This window comes from Peromyscus eremicus, chromosome 4 (assembly GCF_949786415.1).
Source record: "Peromyscus eremicus chromosome 4, PerEre_H2_v1, whole genome shotgun sequence".
Lineage (NCBI taxonomy): Eukaryota > Metazoa > Chordata > Mammalia > Rodentia > Cricetidae > Peromyscus > Peromyscus eremicus.
In genome coordinates, this window is record NC_081419.1 from 85,588,870 (window position 1) to 85,608,827 (window position 19,958).

The window sequence follows — 19,958 nt, forward strand, 5'->3', positions numbered from 1 at the left end:
GTATGTGCATGTTAGTGTAGGCATCTGAAGAGGCCAAAAGAGAATGCCAGACCTCCTAAAGATGGAACTACAGGTAGTTTTGAGTCACACGGCACTGGTGTAGGAAACTGAACTTGGGTCCCCTTAAAGAGCAGAATATATTCTTAACTGCAGAGCCATCTCGTCAGCCTTTGACATAATATATTTTATTTTCAAAGGTCACATGGAATAAGAAACTTTATTATACATGATGTTTAATATAAACTTAGTACTTATCACTGAAAAGGAAAGTGAGTGTCATTACAAAACAAAAACAGTTATATGAATTCACATTTAAATACCATTATACCAATACTAGGTATACCTCAGAAGAGTGAGAACTTCATTGGAGACTATTAAAGTAAGTGAATGAAACCAGTCTTTGAAAGACAGCAATCATGTTTACTCCAATTTGAGGATCTTAGATTTAATGTAAGTACAAATAATCAATTATGTATGTATCACATGGAAGTAGAAGTGAACTTGATTGAAAAACAAAGGGATTCACGGAGGGGGCAGAAAGTTTGAAGTGTGTGGGTAATACTTGATAGAATTTTTAGGTTCAAACTTTCCAGATACCTAGAGTGTGGCTTCTAGCACCAGTTACTACATGTCTGTAATATGTGTGTGTGTGTGTGTGTGTGTGTGTGTGTGTGTGTGTGTGTGTATGTGTGTGTGTGTATGTATATGTATCTTAACACTTTTCTCCAGATTAGAAATATATATTCCTATATATTCCTATCAAGTCAGTGGGAAACTTTCAATATGAATCAAAATCAAGGGTGATTAGTTTTTCATTTTTCCACCTGATTCATTATAAGTCTTATATTTGATCTTATCATTTTGTCATCTTTGAGGTTATAAAATGTATATGCATTCAATAATTTTTAACTCTTATTCCACAAATCTACATTTAAAATTGATGTATGTATAGATTTGCTTGTATGTATAAATAATTGAGGTTTTTAATTTTGTGAATAGTAAAACTATTTCAGAATCATATATTAAATTATGATCATTTGGTTAGCTATGTAGTATAAAAAGTTATTTGAGTTATCAGAGTCATTGAGTCTCTTTTAAAATATTCAACAGGACAATATTAAATGAGAAATTTAATTTTTGTATACCAATGTCTGCCAGCACATTTTTTTAAATCTTCCTCTGGTAATACCTTAAAATTCAGTACTGCTAATAAATCTGCTAATATATATATAGTAGTACAAACAACATGATAACTGTTAGATAAACATACTATCTATAAGCATTGATGGGAAATATTTAAATTGCTGATAATAAAAGTTGTATTTTAAAATCCCCAATAAAACTTTCATTTAAGCTGAAACATTATTATCATTTAATTCAATATTCATATTTTCTAAAATACTTTTAATTACCTCAAACATGTTTGTCACTTGGACAAAAACTAGAATGCATGAGGTTCATGGCACAGAAACATTTTAAAGATCTATCTAAAGCAAATGAATAACACTCAGAAACAACATTAGAACAAGTAATAAATACATTCTTCCTCGACACGACTGTCTTTCTCATAACAAAATCACAATTGAAATTAAGCCACTAAGCACACTCTTTATCAAATTCTTGCTGCCTTAAATCCTCTTACCTGTGAGTCCAGGTTCTTTACAGCAAATATTATCTCGTCGACTATCCTGACACTGTCCTTCTTAGTGTTATGGCTCCCTCTACTGTATGTTCTTGCTTGGTTTGGGTTCTAGTCCCTTAAACAATGTGTGTCCTTTTTAGTGTTGTGATTCCATCTACTCTATATTCTTGCTTGGTTTGGGTTCTATTCCCTTAAACAATGTGTTTCCTTGTTAGTGTTATGGCTTCCTCTACTGTATGTTCTTGCTTGGTTTGGGTTCTAGTCCCTTAAACAATGTGTTTCCTTGGGGCGCTGTCATTTCTCCTTTGGAATCTTTCATTTCAGTGCTAGTCTGGAAGGGTTTTGAATGAAGATAGTACTTGTATTGTAATCTAAATATTGTATCTTTTACTTGATGTGTACTGAACAATTTAAGTCAAAAGGTAAAAACTATAAATTTTAAGGAAGTACAATTCTCAGCCCTTTAAAAAGAAACACAAAGGAATAGAAGCAATTCAGTTTGACTATTTCTATGGTTACTGCAAACTCATGAAGTATTGGGAAAGAGCTGAATTCTTCTGATAGTTTTTGAAATGATTATCTGAGACGTTAGGTTTTTGTAAAGATCAGGAAAACATGAGTACAAAGTTTCAACACTTCAGTAAAATATGAAGTTTATTTTTTTTTTACTAAAGACAGAAAACTGGGTTCAATCAGATTGGATCTTTAATTCTGGAATATTTAATAACGCATTTTATATACATTTGAGTGTGCTATACCAAACACACACAGTTTTGGAAAAATTCTTTAACAATTTAATATTCACTTACAGGTAAGCTTCAATATCTTGACTTCTTATTTTATATATTGTATATAAACATCTTCTCTACATTTCCAAGTCTCCTTCCAAAAATGTCTATATCCTATTCAGTGTTGTTCTTTTAAATCTCCCCTTTTCATGATAATTCATTTTTACACTGTACCATTGGGTTCACTTGCTAAGCACATTCTAATATTTTTCTCATTGTAATACATAGATCAATCTTTCAATCTCTTATGAAAACACCCAGATAAATATGCCCTGTATTAAGGGATGTTAGAGTAAATCTCATGTGTGCCTACTATGCTCACAGAGGCCCATTAAAATTTTGAGTTTAATATTTTATATAAAATCTACTATTTTACCCAGGAAATTAAATATGAGTTTATGAAGTGAATAGCAATTTGACTGGTCTTTAAGAATCTATGGAATCCTGAAATCCTTTGTGGTTTTGCTACTTTCACATGAAAATAGAAAATATTTAGTCAACATAAATAATGTTCAGAAAGAACCAAATGGAAAACAGGAAAGATAGCAAATATTAGCAAAAAAAAATACAGAAAAAAAACAAGCACTGGAACAAGCCACAAGGAACAAGACAAGGGAAATTGTTGGAAAGAAATATCAAATAGAAATCTCCATAGAGATATTTATCAAAATACCCTCAAGCTTGGTGTGGGGTTGCACTTTAATCCCAGCAGTCAAGAGGAAGAGGCAAGTGGACCTCTGGGTGTTCGTGGACAACCTGTTATACCAGGCCAGTCAGGGATCCTCTCCTCAAAAGAGTTCTTTAAATGGATGTTAATTACAACAAATGTAAGGTCTATAACAGATATTCATTTCTGGTATACTAATTGTTTACATAGAATAGTCTTATGTTACATATATTAAGATTCTGGTTCTAAGACATGTGTAAGTGAAGTCTCCTCTACCACATCTCATGGTAAAAGTAAGTTAATAGCTAAATATTGGGATATAGTTGGTCCTCTAAGCAGAATTTTATTTGATACATGGGTTAAAATAGTACTAAATATGACTTTCTGAATTGCCCTCATATGATCTGCATCTTGATGCTAGTACTAAGGTAAATATAGGGAGGAAGGAGAATATATTATGGAGCAGATAGGCTGATAGTCAACTCATATATCTGTTCCTTTATAATTTGTGATGATAGGCCTTTCAGAAGAGAGAGGATCATTAAACTCCCCAAATGATTAAATAATATTGTAGATGAAATTCTAAACGGTCTTATTAAATAAGAAACACAAAGCCAAATGCAGAGTTAAAAGCCCAAAAGATCAGAGCACTAACGAAGCCTTTAGCTTACAAGTCGCTTCTGTCCTTCCCCTGAGAGAGACCTTCTCCTGTCTGACTCATCTTTTTATTGCCTTTCTGTTCTACCTTCTCATTGGCTTTAAACCCAACCACATGATTTCCTCATCACTGCCTGTCTATACAGACCTCCAAGTCTCTATGGTTCATAGTGAGATTAAAGGGTCTGGTCACCGCTTGGCTGTGTCCTTGAACACACAGAGACTCTGCCTGCCATGTGCTTGGATTAAGGGTATGTGCCACCACCGCCAGACTTCTGCTAAATGGCTTGCTTTTAGCTCTGACCCCCAGGCAACTTTATTTATTAACATACAAATAAAATCACATTTCAGCACAAATAAAATATCACCATATGATATTATAATGACAATCACTTTAAATAAAACTAAACACGGTTGTTTTATAATCACATGTACTGTCTCATACTCAGCATCAAAGAAAGAGGAACTTTTAATTCATCTCATGTTTATTCACGCTATATTAGCCATACTATATTAGTCAAATTAGTTTAGGGATATTAAGAAACAGTCTATAGAATGAGCATATATACATATGTATGGTATCTCACAACAACATAAATTTTGTAATAATTTCACTAGGGGATGTGAACTCATGCCCTTGCACTGCACAGTAGCACAGTTTCCCAGTGGAGCCCTCTCTCTAATCCCTCTACTTTTCTTCTTTATCATGATTCACTCTTGTCTTAACTTAGGAGGTGTCAACTGCAAAGCCTAATAGTCATCCAAGTTGAAAATAAGAACTGCACCAGAACTGTACAACGGAAACCATAGCTAACCATTCCTAGGCAGTCTTCCAGGCCCCTGGTTGATCGTGGAGAGTTTGAAGAAGATGCTGTCAGGTTTTCTCTCTGGAGGAGACTTATTCTGGGTCCTGGGGTGCTATCGAAATTGCCAGCAGAAGAGCTCCCAGTGAACGGGCTCAAGCTTTGTGCATTTCCTGTAGACCTGCTGTGCTGCATTTCCATGTGAAGCTTTGTCCTGTTCTTCTCTAAATTCTCTTTACTCCTGCAAAGATTGTAAAGGGTAAATTCTAAAACTTCCACTTCCTACTGAAGGTCTATTAAGTTACTTGCATTTTAGCAATACTGCCATGAGACTGAATGAAATTTTCATGAAAATGGCAAGCTAACAGTGAAGGTGCTTCTGTGTGTACCAACTGTATGCATTTGTGTGTATGAAATTTTTCCAAAGATAGTTCATGTGATTCTAAAGGTATTCCAAACACAAAACTAGATTTTTAAAGGAGGGATGGATATAGCTATCAATGATGTGTATCTTGACCAATAAGACTCCTTTTATCAAGACTAAATATGTTTATAATGTTCTTCATGATGTTATTGAAATATGTAATAAAATATGTAAAGAATCACATAAGGTTCTGGATGTTTACTTACTTGATTAGAGGGATTTATTACATGAAAATTTGTTATAACATCATGATGTCATACTTAAACATATTCACTTGACAAGCTAAAATGAAACATCTAGGAATATGTGGACTTCACTATTATACCACTCTGTCCTTTGTACAAGATATGGCTTTTACCCTCTTAAACTCTTAGCAGATGTAATTATCTGTACCAGAATTGTTAAACACCAGGCCCCTTATTTTCATATGGAGTTGGGGCCTCATGAGTCCTTTCTTCTCCATGAGAATGTATAGACAATTAATCATTGCACAAAGAGAAAGAATCTCTTTTGTGGTTGCTGTAGCTCCCTGTAAGTTCCCCATGTTACTGTGAGTAAGAGTTCACCCCAGTTCCTGTAAGTTACCCCAGTTCCACTCACTGCCCCACAAAGCTGGGATGAGTAGAATGGTCATCTGTGTGTCATCACTGCAGTCCTCATGCCTTCCAAGAAGAGGTCATACAGTATTTTTAAAATGGTTAGTTGATTTTACAAAATCACCTTTTGAGAACATTTGAAAAGATTTGCTTTCCCTTATGTGCACCTCATGTATTAGTTGAGTATAATTAAACATTTGGCTACAACACCTCAGTCAAAGAAACTCCTCTTTACAGAATATGGAGATCATCATAGAAAACCAACTGGACACAAGAGAGGTATCAATAGGTTGTGGGGAGCCCAGCCCCAATGGACACATCTATGTTACAGCTCCTGCATCTATGGCTTAGGGATCAGCTTGGAAGAAAAAGAATCAGTTTTAAGAACCAGAATACCAGGGATTCTGCTGTCAAAGTCTCTCCTAGAAATGTCTTGCATAAACCAGACTGGAATGGCGGCAGTATCATTGGACCTGTTAATGTGAATGGGAGAAAATTTCAGAGTCCTACCTCTAGACAATGAACTACAGACAACTAATGACTGGTTGTGGAAGGAGAATTAATCTCTCCCAAAGCATACCTGAAACCATATATAAACAATAAACAAAAATAGAATAAGAAAGTTTTATATATATATATATATATATATATATATATGTGTGTGTGTGTGTGTGTGTGTGTGTGTGTATACATTATATATATATATATATATATATATATATATATATATATATATATATATAAAATAACTGAGTTCATTATCACTAAGCCAATGTGTCAATGTAGTGTAGATACTTAAATAAATACTGTACATAGAAGAAAGAGGAGTCACACACACACACACACACACACACACACACACACACACACACACACCAATAATAACCATAGAAAAATATGCTATCCCTCCTCTCTCTCATTGACTGGATTCTCAGAGCTCAGCCTGGCCCCTGGCATGGCTCTCTGCATCTGCTTCCATCAGTCACTGGATAAATGCTCTATGATGACAGTTAGGGTATTCACTAGACAGGTCACCAGAGTAGTCCAGTCCAGGCATCCTCTCAGTCATTGCCAGTAGTCCAAGGTAGAGTCATCCTTGTGGGATTCCTGAGAGCTTCCCCGGCACACTGCCATTTCCTATTCCCATGATGTCTTCATTTATCATGGTATCTCTTTCCTTGCTCTCCCACTTAGTCCCTGTTCCAGCTCGACCCTCCCATTTCCTTATGTTCGCATCCCCCATTCTTTGCCTTCCTTTACCCCCTGCCCTGACTCCCAGTTTGCTCATGTAGATCTCATCTATTTCTGAGTGCCAGGAATCCAATCAATGAGAGAGAGGAGGGATTCTGTGGGCAGGCGACGTTGAGGTCATGATGGGAAAACGTGCAGAAATAACCAGCCACACTAGTGGAAACCCATGAACTGTGGACTAATAGCTATGGAAACCCATAGTACTAGACTAGTCCCTCTGGATATGGGAGACAGTTATTTAGATCAAACTGTTTAGGGGACACCTAGGCAGAGAGATTGGGATCTGTCCCTGGTTCATTGGCAGGCTTTTTTGGATCCCAGTGCCTACACAGCCTTGGTGCAGTGGGGAGGGGCTTGGACCTACCTCAGCTGAGTGTGCCAGGCTCTGCTGACTCCCTATGGGAGACCTTAATTTGGACAATGTGGGGATGGGAGGTGGCTTTGAAGGGAAGGCTGGTAGGTGGGAAGAGGGAAGAGGTGGGATGTGTGGTTAGTATGTAAAGTGAATAGATAATTTCTAAATAAAAAAAAAGAAAGAAAAAGAGGCTATCAACTTGAGAGTACTGGAGGAATCAGGGGGATGGTTTTAGGTGGAGTAGCGGGATAGGGCCAGAGAGAGGAAAAGAAGGAACTAGAAGGAGTAGAGGCAAAAGTGGAATTGAGGCAAACACAGTGCTCATGTACTAAATTTTCAAGAAAAAAAAATGTTTTCTTAAAGAAGTAATATAGCTGGTGCATTTGCTTATAGGTAAGATCCACAGTTAACATCTGTAAAAATCTGGGATTATCCCCCAATTAAAGGAAATCTTAAAAAAGATTAAGAGTGAAGAGAAGAAATAACAATTGGAATATATGTGTATCTAACTTAGCACACAGGGATTCCTGTGACTGGACTAGCAGAAAATTGAGAATCAATTATAAAACACAGTTCTAATTTTGTAGGGATAGAAAAAGAAAAACATGTGTAAGATCACATGGTGTCATTTGTGATTTGTTGCTACAGACTTGAATCTATGACTGACCATTGGTGATAAAGTTACTGGCACATAAACTAATGTGTAGAATAGATGTAGATAGCCAAGAGACCCAGAGGAATGAAAGTATTGAAAGGATGCTCCCTTTAACACATAATCTGCCTGTGTAGTTCAGTATGGGCTTTAACTACTAAATTAACTGCTGGAACTCCTCTAATTTCAAAAAGTGAAAGACGCTTCCTGATTTTCCTCACAGACCCCACCATGGAGTCTGTCTCTGTTGCTGGAACATGAATTTTCCTCAAAACTTCTACTATGCTTTTACCCCTCTATCTGTCTGCTTGTGGCATTAAAACTCTTCCAATAAACTCCTTTCTTTCTAATCAAAAGGAAACAAACATGTAAAGATGCTTTTTCCTAAGAGTGTGAGCCCTCCTGTATTTCCTATGTCAACAATAGCATTTGAATTATTCAGCCCAAATTTATAGATCTGATTTCAGTAAAATTACAATTTAGAATTCTGTGAACATTTCAAATAGCTTCAAGACCTTCTTTCCAGAATAATTGGTATTGAAGATTTACCTGAGTTTAATGTTCCTTCATCTTTCACTTCTAAGCATTTATTAGGAGTGAGGTCATTCATTTTATTAGGTGTCTGGATGAATTTTAAAACAAGAAATTTAATAATTGTTACATAGTTAACAAAATACAATTTATAACCCTAATCAAGTGTGTAGAAGTTATTACCTTCAAGTTTGGATATTTCTTTGCAGATTCTGAAAAGACAGCAATCATTTATACAAAATGAACATCATCAAAAAGTTAATATGGAACTAAATTATAGTAGTTACCTTTATCTGTGTTAATCATAATTTTGGAAAATTTTAGTTTTTCTGGCTGTTTTGGATTTTTATTTTTGTTGTTGATTGAGGACCAATGTAAGAAAATATACTGAATACAAATTAAAATACAGATTTAATTAAATTTGAAGGTTTTTTTAATACATTGGCCTGAGAAAATAAATTAATCTCATATTAAACAAAACATGTAATCGATTTTCAATATTAAAATAGGCTATGTGTGGTCAGAGGACTATTGGATATTATTTAACCAGACATTTTAAAGCAGTGCAATGTTAATGGAAGGATTTATAAGACACTCTACTTCCCATCTACGTGTGTACTACTCTCATGGCTATTTCTCATAGTATTTCTCCCTATAGTTTAGACATTTTAAGGAATCATGTTATATTTTTGTTTAGTAAACTGGTTGTAGCCTCTTCTCCAAGATCCATGATTCCATTACTAATAATGTTATACAGACAGAGCAGGTTATATTTTTATCTTTAGCAACATGCATGTATACACATATATATACAACAACAATTTCTTAAAAAGAGGCCAGGAATTTTAAAGAAAACAATGAGGTGAACATGAGAGGGTTTGGAAGTAAGAAAGGGAATGAGGTAATGATCAAATTATGTTATAATTTCAAAAAATAAAAATAATTAAAAATAAAAATGTTAAATGAATTATATGTTGAACAAAATATATAATAAACCTTCAGTAGTGAAATATGATTATCAAAAATGAACTGAATTTTCAGATGCATACATTAGGAACATTGTGCCTGTTACCATGTTTGGCTCACAAGCACAGGGCAATGGGTTTGGTCCCCAGCTAAAAAGGAAAAGGAAAAATAAAATAATGTACTCTTTTTTTTCCAAGAGTATATTTGTATATATCATGTGAGTTCTCAAAGAATGTCTACTAAACCACTATGTCATCTAAAATGTATTATCTCAAAATTAATGTAAGGTCTTGCAAGGTATTTGATTACACTGTATAAAAATATGTCACTGTGATTGGTTTAATAAAAAGCTAAATGGCCAATAGCTAGGCAGGAGGTACAGCTGGATTACTGGACAGAAAGAACTCTGTGAAGAAGAAAGGCTGAGTCCAGCTGGTCACAGGGGAAGCAAAACATGCAGGAGGAGAGGTAAAAGCTATGAATCACATGGCAACACATGGACAGATAGAAATGGATTAATTTAAGTTGCAAGAGCTAGTGGGACAAGCCTAAGCTATAGGCTGAGCTTTCATAATTAATAATAAGTCTCTGTGTCATTTTTTGTGATCTGGTAGCCCAAAGAAAAACACATCCATCTACCTATGCCCAACATCCAGTCATGTATATCCACATAAGGCCTGAGAAAACTAAGTTCTCACTAGGAGCCAGATGTGGCTTACTAGTCTTGCAGTCTGTCAGGCTGACTGGTGCTCAGTGATATACAGATGAGCAGCTACCAGCTGCTGCCTGTGGACTGGAGCCAGCTGATCAACTTCCTTCATTTATTTTCTGTCCTTTCTGTAGGTCCTAATCTTCATCCTCTTCTTCAGCACTATCCTTAGTTCTTAACACTCCTCAACTGTGAAGGACCTCACATTCCACTCATATGTCTAGTGCTACCCACCATTAAAATTGTTTTCTTCAAACTTCCTAAGTAAAATAATATGCAGCCATTTAATATATTTTATTATTTAATAAATATCATATGAGTAAATTTTAGTGGCAGGAAAATAATTTCTATTCTTTTGTTTAACTTTACTTCAGTTTTGTTATGTGCATTAGTGAATGTGTTGTGTGCACATGGTGTATGCATGTCTATGCAGGTGCATACCTGTGTATGCTCAACAGAGGCAGAAGAGGACAACAGGTGACCTTGACTAACACATCCACCTTATCCCATGAGACAAGATATAGCACTGAGTTTGAAGCTAGGCAAGTAGTCAGAATATCTCAGTGATCCTCCTGACACTGTCCCCAAAGTGCTGGGTTATAGGAGCACACTGTAACCATGCACAACTTTTTATGTGAGTCTAGATATAACTCAAATCTTCATTCCTTCATAGCAAACTCTTTTCCTACCAAAGACTCAACTTCCCAGGCCTCTGTTTGGTTTTTGTTATTTTTTAATCCTAATTTATATTTAAAATATTACCTCCTTTTTCCCTGTCCTTTCTTTCCTCAAACTGATCCCATGTACTCCAGCCTTTCTCTTTCTGGATTCCATGGTCTATTTTAATTGTTATTGTCACACAAAAACGTGTGTGTGTGTGTGTGTGTGTGTGTGTGTGTGTGTGTGTGTATGTGTGTGTGTGTGTATTTTTAATACATAAATAAAGCCTGATCAGTCTGTTTAGTGTTACTCTGTCCTGTTTCAATTATACATTTCTTCAAATAACTTTGTAGAGTAAGATTTCTCATCTTTCCCCTGACCTACTCCTGATTCTTTACCACTTTGGCGGGTAACCATGGATAAGCAAACAATCAGAGTAAAATTTACCAAATGATTCATGAAATAATATTTATCTATAGTAAAGTAAATCTACCTCTTCATGATACAATTTGTCAGACATTAATGACCTTTTTAACAGTGAGATGGTGATAAAAATTGGAACAAGTTTTCCTTGCTTCTCAAGCCAGTTTTGTTACATGAAGACAACTTTTTCATATTCTTAACCCACACATCCTTGCTTTCATAATCAGTACAATAAAACATTTGTCCTTTTTTCTTTATTTATTCCCTTTATCATCATTTTTATATTTATTATTACTCATTCCCTATACTCATTTCTTACTTACTTCCCCAGAGACACTGCATATAAGAATGTCGTGAACTGGTAACCATAAGCAAACTCGTTAGTAACAGCCTCAGTGTTCCCTGTTGTTAAGATTGGTAATAGGTGCCATTGGTGTCCTTTCATTTCCACTTTTCACTGGTGTCCATTGAAAGGGATCCGTTGACTACTAGATCCATCAGTACTCATGTTAGAAACAGATACTCTGTCAAATAACACTTTCACAGAATATAGTTCCTACCTTCCACTGTTCCTTTTGCTTCGTTTTTGTCTCTTTGAACTCCAGTCCCACCTAAGTTACTAGGACATTTAGCAGGAGCATGTTCAGAAGAACTTGGCTAAAATTAATATCAAAAATAAGGCAATTAATGTTTTCTTACTCATTTTAGGATATAGGAATTTCCTGATTTAAAAGGAACTATACACAAAACAAAAAAGAATGTGTCTAAAAACACAATTATTTCAATACCCAACCTTATACATGCTGTCTACACTAAGCTTATCTCTCACCACTGTGTAAAACAAAAATGGAAGTTTACAAGAGACATGTTCATAGATCACTTGTCACCTGATTACTTGTACACATTTTTTTTTGTTTTTTGTTTTGTTGTTGTTTTTTTTTTTTTTTTTGGTTTTTCAAGACAGGGTTTCTCTGTGTAGCTTTGCACCTTTCCTGGGACTCACTTGGTAGCCCAGGCTGGCCTTGAACTCACAGAGATCCACCTGGCTCTGCCTCCCGAGTGCTGAGATTAAAGGCGTGCGCCACCACCGCCTGGCTACTTGTACACATTTTATAAAAGAAGTTAACCTTGTATGCCTAACTATTACATTCCACATAGAAAATGAGTATCCATTTTTAAAATTACTTCTTCTTAAACATCCCAGTAAAAAGCTATTTTTGGCCACAGAATTTTCTATCTCCTCTCCTCAGCAATCAAAACATAACAATGATTTCAAAAAAAATGTGCTTTTTCTCTCTCTCTGGAATATTTTCTAAATGCACATTTTTGAAAAAATAAAATATCTCAATTTCAAAACAATAATTCTAGCGTTTACCAGCAGACGGCTTCTAAACCTAGAAGACAGGCAAGGAGAGGAGAGGAAGAAGTGAGCACAGGCAGTGGAGAAATGGGTTTGCCTGCTCTAAAGGGAGGCGGGACAGACGCTAGGAAGTGAGGTGGTGGCTGGTCCTGCTCCTGGGAAAAAGCTGAATTACACCGTTCATCAACAGAGCCAGTAACAAACACAAGTGCTAGTGGGCCTGTGCCTTCTTCCTTTGAGAAAACTGACCATCGTCTGAGTCACTGTGACTCCCAGAGCCACACCCTAGCCCAGGAAAAGTGTGCCTACAGAACAGAGACCCACAACTCACTGGACATGTCTGGCTGTGTTTACATTTCAACAGTAGCCTATCTGCCAATCTCTCTAGTTGGTCGTGGTGGCAGGTCAACCATGAGACTGGATGACTCTCTGTTGAATTACAGTTTCACTGTGCTATGTATAACTTTGGCCAGAGAAATATTTCCTTAGGAAGCTTTGGGTTTAAGGAACACTTGAAGATACACAGCCCTGTAGAGTGGGCAGGAATAAGACACCCAGAGACCACACCCAACAAATGGCCCAACCACAGCATGAGCCACTATAATTGTGCAAGTATGGAGTGGAGAGATGGGAGAGAGAGAAGCAGAGCAGCTTGAGAACTAATAAGAGAGGTGGATCTGGAGACTCAGTGATGGAGAAAAACCACCTTATGTGAGTTTCCTGCGAAGTCATCTGAGGCTATGATAAAATCCTCGCTTGCACTGGTGCTGGGGGGCATTTATGGGTCTGTGGCCATTCAGCAAAAGGGGTCTGTGTTAATGTCCATGGCCCATGTTATCAGCAAAGGCCATGTGGTTGTCCTTGGTCTGGACTGCTGCCTGGGACTACATTTATAATGAAGGGCTGCACAGTGTTGGCTGCTCCCCTCACTGGATTCAGCACTCAGGAGAGTGGGCCCTGCATCTCACTTAAGTAGCACAGTAGGGCTGGCCCTAGTGGAAGGGGTGTGGGTGAGCTGGCCCTGAGGGCATGAAAACTGGAGAGCTGGCCCTGTTCCTTATCTGCCATGCAGTGATGTGAGCAGAAGAGCTGGCTCCACCCTTTGCTCCCTGAGGCATTGGGTGAGCTACCCTAGGAGGTGCTGGAGATCTCACCCTGCTGGTGAGGATATGGGGAAGCTGGCAGGCTGCCCAACTCAACTACCACCTAGGTCCAGATACAGGACTAAGAGTTGGCTCATCCCAACATCCACCCAATCTGTGATCTGCTGAAACATGTGAAGGGACGACCTGCAGATCCAAAGCTGCAGGATTTCCATGACACAGGGTAACAAAAGGATATCCAAGAGGAGTCCAGTGAGGGTCCAGTATTGATAGTGTAGCAGAAACCAGAGGCCTCAAACTAGACCAATGATTCATTGCAATGAACACTTGCAAATAAAGATGTATGGACTAATGGGACAAAAATATAAAGGAAGCCCAGGTAGGAGCTCTAGAGAGGGGGATAGTAGGATGCAGATGTCTAGAAGGGGAAAAATGGGACAAGCAGTTTTTAACTACAGGAGAACGAGAACAATAATACGTAGAGAGGAAGGAAAGCTAAATAACACTAAGGATGTTTGAAAATCCATACAGAGCATACTATTTTATATTTACATGAAAATATATATGATATATGTATGTCTTCATGTATAAATAATTTAAATGAAGTTACACCACTTTGGAAGATGCTGCTTCCCCAAGAGCCATAGACTGTCTAACAAAATCTTCAGCTCCAGGCAAGAGAAACGTCCCTTTGAGTTGTTGCTCAGTGGATTCTAAGAGACTCCCATAGAAATATAGGCTCTTCAGGATGAAGCTAAGACTCTATTACTGGAGACACCATCCACCTCAGACATGGGACTAGTAGAAATCCAGAAGGAACTGGCCTGGAATGCTTTTTCATGAGGGCTGACTTTCATAGCACCCCAAAGGTGCTATGCAGACTACCAGGAGAGAAAAAAGAACCAATAGTTCTACCTAGTTGCAAAGCCTGTGGACCATAAAAATGACTTGTTGAATAAGATATACCCAGTGGTGCAATAGTAGTACTTGCTTCTTAGTGGTAACCAATAGCTGTCTAGCTTGACTTAAGGCCTACCCAGTAGAAGGCAACTCATACCTGGTACTGCAAATCTGAGCAACATCCTTGGCAGTGTAGGTCACTGAATCTAGAGAAGAATCTACTACTGCCATTTCCCCCAATCATTATAATTTCTGTTTTTTAATGCCCACCAATGAGTACAGTTCACCTCCCTCACAAGATAAGTTTCCCTTACAGCATGTACAGACTATCAGAGATTCATAAAGTAAACATGCAAATATTTGGTCACTGTTGGGTGCTTGACACTACCTAGTACAGTTACAGTTTCAGTCCCTACTCCTAATGTTCAGGGAACATCATGGAATAGGAGACAGAAAGTTTGAAGAGTCAGAGAGCCAGTATCCCTACTGCAGACACTGTCTTCTAGACATGAAATGAAAGCTGCACCCATGAAAATTTAAGAATATGTATGCCTAACCAGGACTTGCATATTGAAAATATCAGTAAACACGCCAAGGTGAATGGGAGAAATTTCATATGGTACCATCCCTTGATGAAATGAAGAATCAGTTTTCTCCTGGGAAAAACTTCCTGACAGGTTGCCTGATCTCAAGTGGTCAGCCATAGATACATGTATGTATGGACAAAACTAAATGTACTCAGTAGATTATGTATACATACATATATGTGTATTTATATATTTACATATGTAAAATAATAATTAAACAATAAGAGGTCATGAATTTGAAAACAGATAGGGACATATACAGAAGAAGCTGAAGTGGAGAGAAGGCAGAGTGAAAATGATATAAATACAATATTCATATATGAAAAATTTAAAAATTAAATTAAAAATATTTAAATTTGCCTGGTGGTAGTTTTGCATGCCTTTCATCCCAACACTCCGGAGGCTGAGACAGGTGGATTGCTAAGAATTCAAAGCCAGCCTCATCTACAGAGCAAGTTCCAGGATAGCCAAAGTTACCAAGAGAAACCTTATCTCAAAAAAAATAGTTTTAAGCTTGGTTTCGAGCATGCCAAATAAAGCAGACCACTTCATCCCTGGAACTGAAGGATGACTTTGGCAATGTAGAAAGTTTGCATCCTCAAATAAAAGTTTTCAATTCTAGAAGAGAAAGTACATGTGACTGTATAGTTAAGTGTTGCTGGAGAATTTCTCTCCAGCTCCCACCACCAAGTCCCGCCAGTCTCAGAGCCCACTTATAAAATAAACACACAGACTCTTACATTATTTAAACTGCTTGGCCATTAGCTCAGGCCTGTCATTGTCTAGCTCTTACTCTTATATTTAGCCCATTTCTATTAATCTTTATTTTGCCACATGGCTTGTGGCTTACCGGTACCTTACATCTTCCTTGTCCTGATGGCGGCTGGCTGTGTCTCCCTCTCCGCCTTCCACTCCCAGAATTCTTTTCCTTGTCCCGCCTATACTTCCTGCCTAGCCAATGGCCAATCAGTGATTTATTTACTGACCAATCAGCAACACACTTGACATACAGATCATCCCACAGCACTTCCCCTTTTCTTTTCTTAAAAAGGAAGGTTTTAACTTTAACATAGTAAAATTATATATAACAAAACAATTATTAAGCAAGAATTACAGTTACAATATTAAAGAAGAGATCCTATCTATCTTATATTTGTAAGTTTAAGGTTTTATATCTAACTTATCTTTTATTATCATTAAGGAAAATTGTAAGTATTTAGTCTTTAACCACATCAAAGACCTCAGAAGGATATACTACTACCTGAGAAATGGAGAAGGATATAAGCAACTTTTAGGAGTCTTGTAGGGTAGACAGAGACAGCTGGCAGCTTGGACAGTCATTCAAAGTTCTCTTGTAAAGTTGGGGCATCTGTCTTCAGCCCACAGGCCTAGAGTCTCTTATTCACTTTTCTCTGTGTCCTGTAGAATGTCTGGCAGTTTTCTCTGCAAAGCAGGAACCTGAAGGACCATTTTGTCAAGCAAAGTTCAGTGGTCACCTTTGTATGGGTCCTGCATGTCCAGTTGATCAGGCAGTCCAGGCAAGAACAGTTTCTTGCCCAAATGGCTATTTTTGTCAAGGTGAAGATAAACTCCGTATGGAGTGTCTTCGATGCCCATCCTCCTCTCTGAAGTAAATCGGTGCTGTCAGGAGCAGACATGTCTCACTGTCCAGAAAGTCTAAATTTTTAAAACATTTTAAATGCCATATTCTGTAGGTCTTTGAAGTGTTTGAAGACTACCTATCTATCTGAAATATAACTATGTATACCTAGAAGACTTAACTAACATGGCTACAAATATGATTATCATAGATGACTAATTATTAATCTATTTTTTAATTATCCATTATAATTTTAAATGAGTTACATAAACATAATACCTCAAACAAGAATAGAAATATATATACAGTATAACAAAATTAAGTTTAAACTTGTATCAATAAACTAAAATCTATAGCAATGTAAAACATTTTAAATAAGTTGTTATTCTTTAAAAGTAGGTTCATTAATCTACCCTTTCATCCTATCATATCTAAACTATCCCCTTTTTTTCTTTAGAAAGAGATTGTATTTATAATCAACCTGCTTTAAATAAAAATATTGGTTTTTCTCTGTCCCACACCAGAGGGCTCTTCTGATTTGGGACATAAGAATCTCTTAACCATTTTTTTTTTTTTTTGAGCAATATGTCTGGGTTTAGAGGGGGAGTGAGCCAATTCCATCTCTAAAGCCAGCTTGGTATATTTGGGAATTTGGGCGTAGCTTTTCTTACTACTTCCTGCTGGAGGGGGGCGCTGTATCTTTTGGAGACAGAAAGAAAATTTTAGGATCATGGAGTAGTCCGTGAGGCTGTATATCTGAGCCAGTTGACTTGAAACCATTCTGGATGTTGAATCATCTGGGCCATGGTGTCATTGGAGACCTTTCAGGGGGTCTTGGCTGGTCAAACCTGATGTATCTTAATCTGGAACAAATCCATAGTCTCTGGCTTTCTGTGGAAACAAGAGCAGAGACTCTTTTCCAAAGCAACATATCCTTATATCCAAATTTTGAAGTCAAGGTACCTTTAAAATATACATTTTGGCATAACTCAACAGCTTTTACAATCAAATGTTTTTCTGCAGTTACGAATATCAAAGAGAACATAATCCAGATTCTCTGTGTGGTAGTCATCTTTACGTGGCTTATTTTTTTATATTAGCTTGAGCCTATTGCTTTAAACTGCAGCCTTCTAAGCCTGAAACGGCGCAGTGGCTGCTGGCTCCGCCCACTTCAGCTTCCCAACATGGCGGCGGGCCGCTTTCCGCCAGCTCTGGGAGCCATAACTCTCAGAAATAGTGGGTCTACACTTTTACCAAAGTAGCGTGTAGCCCAGAAACCTCTTTTTTTGTTTTGTACTAGCAAAGGCTAAATTCACCACACAGTTTAATGTGCTACTTGCAGAGGCCTCATTCCTGCCATACGGCGGCAGGTCGAGCACGCACGCTAGGAACCCGCCAGCAGTAGCTCAAACACGCAGGCTGCCGCTAACTTGATAGAGACAACTAGGAACTGTTTTCAGCTCCGTTTTAGAATCTTTTTACTCAGGTTTTAGGTGGAAACTCTTGCCACCACGTTGGACGCCATTTGTTGCTGGAGAATTTCTCTCCAGCTCCCACCACCAAGTCCCGCCAGTCTCAGAGCCCACTTATAAAATAAACACACAGACTCTTACATTATTTAAACTGCTTGGCCATTAGCTCAGGCCTGTCATTGTCTAGCTCTTACTCTTATATTTAGCCCATTTCTATTAATCTTTATTTTGCCACATGGCTTGTGGCTTACCGGTACCTTACATCTTCCTTGTCCTGATGGCGGCTGGCTGTGTCTCCCTCTCCGCCTTCCACTCCCAGAATTCTTTTCCTTGTCCCGCCTATACTTCCTGCCTAGCCAATGGCCAATCAGTGATTTATTTACTGACCAATCAGCAACACACTTGACATACAGATCATCCCACAGCAGTTAAGTCTTTATAACCACCAATATTATTCAAGAAAAAATGTTGGTTTTCTATCAACCTTTAAAGAGCATAATAAATCTTTTTTCTAATTATGTCATATAAAATGGTACTTCATGATTGAAGAAAAATCCATTATGAAAATATCAAGCTATCATTACCCTTCCAGATGGTATTTGAGCTAATCCTTTTCAAATATGGTTCAAGTGTGTGTAAACTTGTATCCAGTATTCACATCAAGAAGGAGAAATTTGCCTAAAATCTTGATTCATGTATTTTACAGCTATCAAACCGCTAACAGATGACTGGGAATTAGTCATCTGGGTTACAACCTGTGTTCAAGGTCTACACCCACAAAGAGACATGGAATTACAAAAATAAAGCTTACAGCTATCACAAAAGAACATGAATGCTAAGGTGAATGACTTTGCTAAAAATGACATGAGATATCCTTCTTGCTGGAGATACTTTTAAAAGCAGATACCAATCTTCCACAAATAATTCTGTGTCCTCTGGTAGGAATCTCTTCTTCATTGTGATTCTGTGATATTATCATATTAATATGGTTTATAAGTCACAGTAAGTGACATTTATTCAAATATTATTTTCCTATTTGAAATCTCTTCTTCTATGAAATTTCTATTCCTAATACAATTCTCTTAAACTGTATATTTCACACATTTCCTTATTACCTCAGAATACTAGATCTTTGTTTTTTATCAAATTAAAGATATATTCAATTAGTCAACAACCATAGTCTTATGAAAACATCTCTTCTCACCAACTCTCTACTGTTGTCCACTAAATGACAATAGGTAGACCATCACTACAGAATTTCAAGAGTAAACACCATAGAAACACATTTCTGTATAAATGTATTATGTTCAAAAAGCAAAATTTTACCTTGTTATCAAAATCACCATCATCCTCACTTGACTTAGGCAAGGTGGATCCAGAATTAGGATCATTGTGGTGTCTACAAAGGAAATACAAAATAAAAATGGATTAGTGCAACTTTAAAAAAAAGAGTCAAAAGTCTCCATATTAAATTACATTTCATAGTCATATCTGATGTGACTTGAGTTTGACATCTCATATTATTAAAAACAACAACTTCCCATTTCCAGTTTCCTCTTTGCCTCTTCCTCTTCCTATTTATAAAAGTAAATACATTCAGATTCTTTATTCCATGTGAATAGTAACAACAGATATGTTGGCAGGGCCTTAGGTGAACTTAACTTCATAAACTGCCTAAACTTAATGAAGGATTCAGAAACTATTCAGTGCCTCACAGAACTCATACTACTTTAACCTAGAAAAGCCTGCTTCAGAACCTAAGTTGTTCAACTGAAACATGGAAGTCATGTTGTTCTGCTATGAGAACTACTA

The 19,958-nt window shown here is 37.1% G+C and overlaps 1 long non-coding RNA gene across 1 annotated transcript; it reads right to left on the minus strand.

The window, feature by feature from the left end:
- Positions 1 to 4,310: 4,310 nt before the first annotated feature.
- Positions 4,311 to 19,915, minus strand: LOC131909448 (uncharacterized). The gene is made up of 5 exons (XR_009378850.1): positions 19,473 to 19,915; positions 8,550 to 8,578; positions 8,385 to 8,457; positions 5,974 to 6,050; positions 4,311 to 4,798 (listed from the first exon to the last, which is right to left on the minus strand). It is a non-coding gene; the product is annotated as an uncharacterized LOC131909448 (long non-coding RNA).
- Between the last annotated feature and the right edge of the window lie 43 nt (positions 19,916 to 19,958).